This window comes from Hordeum vulgare, chromosome 7H (genome assembly GCF_904849725.1).
Source record: "Hordeum vulgare subsp. vulgare chromosome 7H, MorexV3_pseudomolecules_assembly, whole genome shotgun sequence".
NCBI lineage: Eukaryota > Viridiplantae > Streptophyta > Magnoliopsida > Poales > Poaceae > Hordeum > Hordeum vulgare.
Window position 1 is genome coordinate 390,993,078 of NC_058524.1, and position 12,305 is coordinate 391,005,382.

A 12,305-nucleotide genomic window follows, 5' to 3' on the forward strand; every position below is an offset into this window, starting at 1 on the left:
AATATTAAAAAAACATGTTGGGGATGTCTCATCATTTCTATTCCTCGTTAAAATACCTGTGTTGTTTCGGGTCGGAGGCGCGCGATGGTGAGAGATCGATATAAGAGGTGTCTAGAGGGGGGCTGAATAGACTGCTTGCATAAATTAAAATCTTAGCCTTTTCCCAATTTAAGTGTTGGCAGATTTTAGCCATTCTAACAAGTCTAGTGTACCCTACACATGCTGGTCAACAAATATGGCTATGGAAAAGTAAAGACTCTGCACATGTAGTAAGGAGTAGAGTTTAGGAAGATCAATCACGAAGAAGTTGGCACGACGATTTTTGGCATGGTTCTAGTAGGTGGCGCTATCATACGTCCATGTTAGTGGTGACTTCAACCCACAGAGGGTAATGGCTACGAGAGTCCACAGAGGGCTCCACCCACAAGGGGTCCACGAAGAAGCGGCCTTGTCTATTCCACCACGGCTTCCGCCCACAGAGGACTAACCTCACTCATTGTATATCCTCATGAAGTAGGCAATCTCCTTGCCCGTACAAACTTCTTGCTTCAAGTCCATGATAACCCACAAGTATAGGGGATCGCAAAATTTTTCGAGGGTAGAGTATTCAACCCAAATTTATTGATTCGACAAAAGGGAAAGCCAAAGAATATTCTCAAGTATTAGGAGTTGAGTTGTCAATTCAACCACACCTGAAAGATTTAGTATCTACAGCAAAGTATCAGTAGCAGAGTAGTATGATAGAAGCAGTAGCAATACTAACCACTAGCAACAAAGTGACAGCAGTAGCAATACTAACCAGTAGCAACAAAGTGACAACAGTAGCAGCAAAGTGACAACAGTAGCAGCAAAGTGACAATAGTAGCAGCAAAGTAACAGCAGTAGCAACAGAGTAACAGTAGCAGCAGTGACAGCAGTACCAGCAAAGTAACATAGCAAGGACCAGTAGGAAAAACTCATAGGCATTGGATCGGTGATGGATGATTATGCCGGATGCTATTCATCATGCAACAGTTATAACACGGAGAGATATGTAACTAGCTCCAGTTCGTCAATGTAATGTAGGCATGTATTCTGTATGTAGTCATACGTGCTTAGGGAAAAGAACCTGCATGACATCTACTGTCCATCCCTCCCCTGGCAGCGGGGCCCTAAAGGAAACTACGGGATATTAAGGTTCTCCTTTTAATAAAGAACCAGACCAACGCATTAACACTTGGTGAATACATGAACTCCTCATACCATGGTCATCTCGAGGAGTGATTCCGGCTATTGTCACTCCGGGGTAGCCGGGTCATAACACATAGTAGGTGACTACAACTTGCAAGATAGGATCAAGAACACACATATATTGGCGACAACATAATAGGTTCAGATCTGAAATCATGGCACTCGGGCCCTAGTGACAAGCATTAAGCTTGGCAAAGTAGTAGCAACATCAATCTCAGAACATAGTGGATACTAGGGATCAATCCCCGTCAAAAACTAACTCGATTACATGATAGATCTCATCCAACCCATCACCGTCCAGCAAGCCTACGATGAGATTACTCATGAACAGTGAAGAGCATCATGTAATTGTCGATGAAGGAAGGTTGGTGATGACGATGGCGACGATTTCCCCTCTCCGGAGCCCAGAACAGACTCCACATCTGCCCTCCAGATGAAGAACAGGAGGCGGCGGCGCCTCCGAATCGTAAAACGTGATGAACTCTTCTCCTTGATTTTTTTTCCGGACGAAAGAGGCTAATTAGAGCTGAGATTGGAACATAAATAGACAGGCCCTTCGCAGAGGGAAGCATTGATTTGCAGAGGTGCCAGAGCTCAAGCTTTGAAAATAGAGATAATAATTTTGGGTGGCATGCTTTCATTGTCAACGCAATGACTAAGAGTTCTCACCATCTTCCACGCTGCACATTCTATAGGCGGTTCCCAAACAGAAAAGTAAAGTTTTGACTCCCCCACCACCGATCAATCACACTCCACGACTAGCCGAATCCTTGGGTGCCGTCCATACCAACATCAATCCAGGGGGAGTTTTGTTTGTAATTATCGTTTCGATTTGAGCATGGAACTGGGCATTCCAATTACCGGCCTCTTTCTCGTGAATGATAGTGAATAAACACATATCGAGAATAACACGCCTAGCATGGAACATACTGATAGCCCCCTGTCACCACATGAGCGGTTCAGGCATGCAAAACAGATTATTTCTTGAATGTTTAGAGAGTGGCACATGCAAATATACTTGGAACGGCAGGTAGATACCGCATATAGGTAGGTATGGTGGACTCATATAGAACAACTTTGGGTTTATGGAAGTGGATGCACAAGAAGTATTCCTGCTCAGTACAAGTGAAGGCTAGCAAAAGACTGGGAAGCGACCAACTAGAGAGCGACAACAGTCATCAAAATGCATTGAGATTAACTAACATTGAGTGCAAGCATGAGTAGGACATAAATCACCATGAACACGAATATCATAGAGGCTATGTTGATTTTGTTTCAACTACATGCGGGAACATGCGCCAAGTCAAGCCACTTGAATCATTCAAAGGAGTATACCATCCTATCATACTACATCATAGTCATCTCAAAATTCATGTTGGCATTCAAGACAAACCATTATAAGCTCCTAGCTAATTAAGAATGGCACCAGAAACTATGATATCTAAGTTTTCATTGCAAACATGTTTCTCTCACAACAAAGATGAATCAGGAACAATGAGCTAGTCATATCTACAAAAACAAAATAGATCAAGTTCATACCAGCTTTTCCAGGCTCAGTCACTTCATCATATATCGTCATTATTGCCTTTCACTTGCATGACCGAACGATGTGAACAATAATAAGCGTGCTCGTGCATTGAACTAAGCTGGAATCTGCAAGCAAACACAAAGGAGAAGACAAAGTAATATGACTCTTTAACAGATAAACAAATATGCATGCGAGAGCCACTAAACATTGTAACCATGGTCTTCTACCTTGACCCAAAGAAAAATAAAACTATTTACACGGAAAAGCTCCCAACAAGAAAAAGAAGAAAACGAAAATATTTTTTGGGTTTTCTCAAACTAGACAGACACACGAAAAGAAAACGAAAAAAGAAATAAACTAGCATGGATGATACAGTGGCAAAGTGTGAACACCGAATAACAAAGTGAAAGCGTAAGCAAGAATATAAAGTCGGTGAGAAACACGTACTCCCCCAAGCTTAGGCTTTTGGCCTAAGTTGGTCTACTCCCAAGGATGGTCCGGGCGATACCCAAAATCATAATGAGGGTTGTACGGGAGCGATGCAGCCACCGCATGAATAGCTGCCTCACGGAGATGAGCAACCTTTGCCTCCCTCTCGTACTCCTCTGCCTCTCCTCTTGTTACGTAATATCTCCGTTTTACCTGAAAGTCAAATAGGGCAGGAGCAGGAAGGGTAATATGGAAAACACGCTCCCGGTTAAATATTAAACGGTATAGGAGGGATTCATCATCCTCTATAGGGACTGGTAGCGTGTCAAAGCGACGCGGTCAAGGAAAGCTGTATGGAGCGGGGGATCTCCTTCGCGGATGGGTACTCCAAGAAAATTTGCTATGCGAGTGGAATAGATCCCACCAATGAAATCCCCTTCATTAGCATTGTTATTCAGCCTCCTTTCTATTATAGCACCCATGTTGAAACTTCTATCACCCGTTACTGCGCTTTTAAGAATACTAAGGTTTCGTGCGCAGAGGTAACATTGCTCAAACTTGCCATTAATGCATCTGCCTATGAAGAGGGCAAAGTAATGCAAGGTAGGAAAATGAATGCTCCCCATGGTAGCCTGCGTAATATCTCTAGTTTCTCCAACAGTTATACCAGAGAAAAAATCTCTAACCGAAGATTTAGGAGGATCATTGAGACTACCCCAAATAGGTATCTAGCAAATTCTATTAAAATCCTCTAAATCCATGGTACACGATTTGTCATAGAGATCCAATAGTACAGATGTATCACGGCCAACTGAAAATTTGAATCTACGAACAGAAGAGGCAGTGAGAGCAACATACTGTTCACATTTATCGGAGATGATTTCTTCGAGTCCGATGTTGTGAACAAGTGTATCAAACTCGTCTTTGAAACCTGCCTCAATCATGAATTCATCAGAAGTCCATTCACATGGTTGTACCTGTGCGTTCCTCGGTTGGTAAGGATTGGGTTCACTAATCGCATGACGGGGACCTCTCTTGCTTGAGGAACCACCATGATAGTTTCTCCTGAACATCTTCCTTTTCTGAAATTTTCATTTACCCAGAGAAAAAGTGAACAAGGCTCAACTAAACTCGTATCAACTACTCCCTCAAGTGCCTAGAGGCCATATTACGCATCAAAACTACTTGGGACCAGCTAAAATTTACATGCAAAGCTCAAGAACATGGTCACCAAGGCAGCAAAAATACGCGAAGTATAAGGCACTAGAGAAAAAACTAATTGGACCAATGGAGGAGTCACTTACAAGGAGTAATTTCCCCAAAACAGTTCAGAGAATGGTGCTTTGAGCAAGGAGATCGAAAATCCCAGCAAGACGAGCAAGAACACGGGTTTGAGCTGCGAAACGATTTTTTCTAGAGGTAGGAGAACCAGATGGGAGCTAGAATAATTGGACGGGGTGCACGTGGGGTCCACAAGCCTGGTAGGCGCGACCAGGGGGTGACCGCGCCTCCAGGGCTTGTGGCCCACTAGTGCAGCCCCTAGACTAGCTCTTCGTCTCAGTATTTTTCAAAAAATCTAGAAAAAAACATACTTTATTTTCAGGACGTTTGGAGAACTTTTATTTTCGGGGTACTTTTCTATGGAACGCTAAAACAGAAAACAGGGAGAACTAAACTAAACCTATCATTTTTCTTCTAAGGAACCGAAGGTGAATGCTTGGAATAGAGGCTTGTGACTCCTCGATTCATCCATCTCATGGTCATCGAAAGAAATCCGTCAATGAGGTTGATCAAGTCTCCTTGACAAACTTTTCGAATCGCAAAAGAAGCCGGAGAATTTTCGAATAGCCACTAGGTTACCTCAATGGGGATGTGTACCTCCCCAACAAGCAAATCATAATTCATCTTAACAGGAGGAATAGGGCATTCAAATCTCCCAATAAGAATCGATGAAGTTTTTTCGATAGCATTGATGCAATGTACTCGATATTGTTTCTTTTGAAAGTGCATGGTATGCTCATTACCGTTGACATGGAGAGTGACATTGCCTTTGTTGCAATCTATAACAGCCCCTGCAGTGTTTAAAAAGGGTCTTCCGAGGATGACCGCCATGGCATCGTCCACGAGAATATTCAAAATAACAAAGTCTGTTAAGATAGTGATGTTTGCAACCACAACAGGCACACCCTCGCAAATGCCGATAGGGAAAGCAGTTGATTTGTCGGCCATTTGCAGAGAGATTTCAGTGGGTGTCAACTTATCCAGTTCAAGTCTACGATAAAGAGAGAGAGGCATAACACTAACACCAGCTCCAAGGTCGCATAAAGCAGTTCTAACGTAGTTGCCTTTAATGGAGCAAGGTATAGTGGGCAGTCCGGGATCACCTAGTTTCTTGGGAGTTCCACCCTTGAAGGTATAGTTGGCAAGCATGGTGGAAATCTCAACCTCAGGTATTCTCCTCTTATTAGTCACAATATCCTTGATGTACTTGGCATACGGAGACATTTTGAGCATATCTGTCTAACGCATTTGCAGAAAGACAGGTCTAATCATTTCAACAAAGCGCTCAAAATCCTGATCATCCTTTTTCTTGGATGGTTTGGGAGGAAAGGGCATGGGTTTCTGAACCCATGGTTCCCTTTCTTTACCATGCTTCCTAGCAGTGAAGTCATTCTTATCGTATCTCTTATTCTTAGGTTGTGGGTGATCAAGATCAACACGTTCAATCTCCACATCCTTATCGTTGCTAGGTTGAGCATCTTCATGAACATAACTATTGGTATTATCATTAGGCTCATGTTCATCACTAGATTGTGTTTCAGCATCAGAGGCAGAGACATCGTCTGGATTCTCAGGTGTAACAGCAATAGGGTTGCTAGCGTGCAAGTTCCTATCATTTTCTTCTTCTTTCTAGGATGACTAGGTGCATCAGTGCTAACTCCTTGAGAATCTTGTTCAATCCTCTTAGGATGACCCTCAGGATACAAAGGTTCCTCGGTCACTCTACCGCCTCTAGTGACGACTCTGACAGAATTGTCATTCAACTCATTGAGCAAGTCATTCTGAGCTTTAAGTACTTGTTCTACTTGAGTAGTAACCATAGAGGCATGTTTACTCAAGAGCTTAAGATCATTGACATTTCTGTCTACACAAGCACTCAAATGACTAAGCATACGAGCATTCTGTTCCAATTGTCTGCTAACATAATCATTGAAACTTTGTTGTTTGGCAACAAAGTTATCAAATTCATCCAAGCATAAGCTAGCAGGTTTATCAAAAGGAATATCACTTTCATCAAACCTACGCAGAGAATTTACTTCTACTACCTGTATCGGGTTATCAAGACCATGGATCTCTTTGATAGGTGGTAGATTTTTGACATCTTCAGATTTAGTGCCTTTCTCTCTCGTAAATTTCATAGCTTCTTGCATATCTTCCAGACTGAGGAATAGAATACCTCTTTTCTTCGGAGTTGGCTTAGGAGGTGGTTCGTGAATTGTCCAAGCATTCTCGTTCCACATGATATTATTCAATAGGATCTCAGCTTGTTCTATGGTTCGTTCCCTAAAAACACAACCAGCACAACTATCTAGGTATTCTCTAGAAGCATCGGTAAGTCCATTATAGAAGATATCAAGTATTTCATTCTTCTCAAGAGGGTGATCAGGCAAAGCATTCAGTAGCTGGACGAGCCTCCCCCATGTTTGTGGGAGACTCTCTTCTCCAACTTGAGCAAAGTTGTATATTTCCTGCAAGGCAGCTTGCTTCTTATGGGCAGGGAAATATTTTTCGAAGAAGTAGTAGATCATATCCTGGGGGCTACGCACACAACCAGGAGCAAGAGAAGTGAACCAAGTATTAGCATCATCCTTTAGTGAGAATGGAAACAGCTTGAGGATATAGTACTGGCGGATCTTTTCCTCACTAGTGAATAGGGTAGCTATATCGTGCAGTTTGGTAAGATGGGCTACAACCGTTTCAGACTCATAACCGTGAAAAGGATAAGATTCGACCAGAGTGATTAACTCAGGGTCGAGAGAGAATTCATAATCCTTATCGGTCACAAAGATAGGCGAAGTAGCAAACTTTGGATCGTATTTCACCCTAGCGTTCAAAGATTTTTCTTTCCACTTGAGCAGTAGTTTCTCAACATCATAGCTATCCTTACAAGCAAGAAAGTCCTCAGCTATCTCTCCCTCCATAAAATAACACTCAGGCATATCAGGCAATTCATGTCTAGGAGAGCTAGTTCTAGCAGGCAAAACAGCAGGTTCTACTTCAATTGTATCAGCAGTTTCACAAGTATCATCACATCTAGCAGCAACTCTAGCAATTTGCGCATCAAGGAATGCACCTAGTGGCAAAGCAGTATCAAGCATAGCATCATCATAAGCATCATGGGCAGCAGAAGTAGCATCATCAAGCACAGACGACATATCAAGATTTCTAGCAGGAGGTGGTGTCGCAAACTTACTCATAACTGAAGGTGAATCAAGTGCAGAGCTAGATGGCAGTTCCTTACCTATCCTCGTAGTTGAGGGCAAGACTTTAGTTCTTGGATCTTTCGGATTCCTCATAGTGACCAGTAGACGTAAATCCCAAGTGACTCAGAGAATATAGCTATGCCTCCCCGGCAACGGCGCCAGAAAATAGTCTTGATAACCCACAAGTATAGGGGATCGCAACAGTTTTCGAGGGTAGAGTATTCAACCCAAATTTATTGATTCGACACAAGGGGAAGCCAAAGAATATTCTCAAGTATTAGCAGTTGAGTTGTCAATTCAACCACACCTGAAAGATTTAGTATATGCAGCAAAGTATCAGTAGCAGAGTAGTATGATAGCAGCAGTAGCAACAGTAACTAGTAGCAACAAAGTGATAGCAGTAGCAGCAAAGTAACAACAGTAGCAACAGAGTAACAGTAGCAGCAGTGACAACAGTAGCGCCAAAGTAACGTAGCAAGGACCAGTAGGAAAAACTCGTAGGCATTGGATTGCTGATGGATGATTATGCCGGATGCTATTCATCATACAACAGTTATAACACGGAGAGATATGTAACTAGCTCCAGTTCGTCAATGTAATGTAGGCATGTATTTCGTATGTAGTCATACGTGCTTAGGATAAAGAACTTGCATGACATCTATTGTCCATCCCTCCCGTGGCAGCGGGGTCCTAATGGAAACTACGGGATATTAAGGTTCTCTTTTTAATAAAGAACCGGACCAACGCATTAACACTTGGTGAATACATGAACTCCTCTTACTATGGTCATCTCCGGGAGTGGTTTCGGCTATTGTCACTCCGGGGTTGCCGGGTCATAACACATAGTAGGTGACTACAACTTGCAAGATAGGATCAACAACACACATATATTGGCGACAACATAATAGGTTCAGATCTGAAATCATGGCACTCGGGCCCTAGTGACAAGCATTAAGCATGGCAAAGTAGAAGCAACATAAATCTCAGAACATAGTGGATACTAGGGATCAATCCCCATCAAAAACTAACTCGATTACATGATAGATCTCATCCAACCCATCACCGTCCAGCAAGCCTACGATTAGATTACTCACGAACGGTGAAGAGCATCATGGCATTGGCGATGAAGGAAGGTTGGTGATGACGATGGTGACGATTTCCCCTCTCCGGAGCCCAGAACGGACTCCAGATCTGCCCTCCAGAAGAAGAACAGGAGGTGGCGGCGCCTCCGTATCATAAAACGCGACGAACTCTTCTCCTTGATTTTTTCGGACGAAAGAGGCTAAATAGAGCTGAGATTGGAGGCGATGGAGCGTTGTGGGCCCCACAAGCCTGCCAGGCGCGGCCCGGGGGCCCGCACCTGGTGGGCTTGTGGGCTCCATGCTCAACTTCCTCCGCCGATTCTTGCACCAGTATTTTTATATATTCCACAAAAATTCTCCATAAAGTTTCATGTCATTCCGAGAACTTTTATTTGTGTGCAAAAACAACACCATGGCAATTCTGCTGAAAACAACATTAGTCCGGGTTAGTTCCATTCAAATCATGAAAATTAGAGTCCAAAGCAAGGGCAAAAGAGTTCGGAAAAGTAGATACGATGGAGACGTACCAGTCCACAACACGAAGCAGGAGGCTCCCGAGCGACACCTAACCAATCTAGGATGCACCACACTCCAAAAGGTAATAGATGTGGTAGAATGATGAACTCCTTGCTCTTCTGCTTCTAAAGATAGTTTTCGAGGGTAGAGTATTCAATCCAAATTTATTGATTCGACACAAGGGGAAGCCAAAGAATATTCTCAAGTATTAGCAGTTGAGTTGTCAATTCAACCACACCTGAAAGACTTAGTATCTGGAGAAAAGTATCAGTAGGAGAGTAGTGTGATAGCAATAGTAGCAACAGTAACCAGTAGCAGCAAAGTGACAGCAGTAGCAGCAAAGTAACAGTAGCAGTAGTGACAACAGTAGCGGCAGAGTAACGTAGCAAGGACCAGTAGGAAAAACTCGTAGGCATTGGATCGGTGATGGATGATTATGCCGGATGCTATTCATCATGCAACAGTTATAACACGGAGAGATAAGTAACTAGCTCCAGTTCGTCAATGTAATGTAGGCATGTATTCCGTATGTAGTCATACGTCCTTAGGGAAAAGAACTTGCATGACATCTATTGTCCATCCATCCCGTGGCAGCGGGGTCCTAATGGAAACTACGGGATATTAAGGTTCTCCATTTAATAAAGAAGCGGACCAACGCATTAACACTTAGTGAATACATGAACTCCTCATACTATGGTCATCTCAGGGAGTGGTTCCGGCTATTCTCGCTTCGGGGTTGCCGGGTCATAACACATAGTAGGTGACTACAACTTGCAAGATAGGATCAATAACACACATATATTGATGAGAACATAATAGGTTCAGATCTGAAATCATGGCACTTGGGCCCTAGTGACAAGCATTAAGCATGTCAAAGTAGTAGCAACATCAATCTTAGAACATAGTGGATACTAGGGATCAATCCCGTCAAAACTATCTCGATTACATGATAGATATCATCCAACCCATCACCGTCCAGCAGGCCTACGATGAGATTACTCACGAACGGTGAAGAGCATCATGGAATTGGCGATGAAGGAAGGTTGGTGATGACGATGGCGACGATCTCCCCTCTCCGGAACCTAGAACGGACTCCAGATCTGCCCTCCGGAGGAAGAACATGAGTTGGTGGCGCCTCCATATCGTAAAACGCAATGAACTCTTCTCCTTGACTTTTTTCAGGACGAAAGGGACTAAAAAGAGCTGAGATTGGAGGCGGTGTAGCAATGTGGGCCCCACAAGCCTACCAAGCGCGGCCAGGGGGGCCGCGCCTAGTGGGCTTGTGGGCTCTCATCTCCACCCCTCCGGTAGATTCTTGCGCCAGTATTTTTTATATATTCCACAAAAAATCCCCGTAAATTTCCAGGTCATTCTGAGAACTTTTATTTCTGCGCAAAATCAACACCATGGCAATTCTGCTGAAAACAACGTTAGTCTGGGTTAGTTCGATTCAAATCAAGCATATTAGAGTCCAAAACAAGGGCAAGAGAGTTTCGAAAAGTAGATACGACGGAGACATATCAATATCCAATAGAGGGACATGGATTCCCATATTGGATCCTACATATTCTACGAAGATCTTATTGGTTGAACCTCGGTGTCAAGGATTCATATAATCCCGTATGTCATTCCCTTTGTCCTTTCGGTATGTTACTTGCCCAAGATTTGATCGTCGGTATCCGCCTACCTATTTCAATCGTGTTACCGGCAAGTGTCTTTACTCATTCCGTAATACAAGATCCCGTGACTTAGACTTAGTCACATTGCTTGCAAGGCTTGTGTGTGATGTTGTATTATTGAGTGGGCCCCGAGATACCTCTCCGTCACACGGAGTGACAAATCCCAGTCTTGATCCATACTAACTCAACGGACACCTTCAGAGATACCTATAGAGTACCTTTATAGTCACCCAATTACGTTGTGACGTTTGACACACACAAGGTATTCCTCCGGTGTTAGTGAGTTATATGATCTCATGGTCATAGGAATAAATACTTGACACGCAGAAAATAATAGCAATAAAATGACACGATCAATATGCTACGTACATAGTTTGGGTCTAGTCCATCACATGATTCTCCTAATGATGTGATCCCGTTATCAAGCGACAACACTTGTCTATGGTCTGGAAACCTTGACCATCTTTGATCAACGAGCTAGTCAACTAGAGGCTTACTAGGGACAGTGTTTTGTCTATGTATCCACACATGTATCTATGTTTCCAATCAATAAAATTATAGCATGGACAATAAATGATTATCATGAACAAAGAAATATAATAATAACTAATTTATTATTTCCTCTAGGGCATATTTCCAACAGTCTCCCACTTGCACCAGTATTTTTATATATTCCACAAAAATTCTCCATAAAGTTTCATGTCATTCCGAGAACTTTTATTTGTGTGCAAAAACAACACCATGGCAATTCTGCTGAAAACAACATTGGTCCGGGTTAGTTCCATTCAAATCATGAAAATTAGAGTCCAAAGCAAGGGCAAAAGAGTTCGGAAAAGTAGATACGATGGAGACGTACCAGTCCACAACACGAAGCAGGAGGCTCCCGAGCGACACCTAACCAATCTAGGATGCACCACACTCCAAAAGGTAATAGATGTGGTAGAATGATGAACTCCTTGCTGTTCTGCTTCTAAAGATAGTTGCTACGGTGACAGAAATCCTTCTATCGTCTCTTGATCTTGCGTTGGTTTTTCCCTTGAAGAGGAAAGGGCGACGCAGCACACGAGCAGTAAGTATTTCCCTCAGTTTGAGAACCAAGGTATCAATCTAGTAGGAGAATCGCGTCAAGTCCAGAGTACCCGCGCAAACACAAAAGAGCTTGCACCCAACGCTATAAAGGAGTTTTCAATCCCTTCAGGATTGATTGCGAAGTGAGATCTGAAGGCGGAAAGTGCAACAAAGTAAAAGTGTAAGGCTGGAAATATGGTGTGAAGTAGACCCGGGGGCCATAGTGTTCACTAGAGGCTTCTCTCAAAATAGCAAATAATACGGTGCGTGAACAAATTACAGTCGAGCA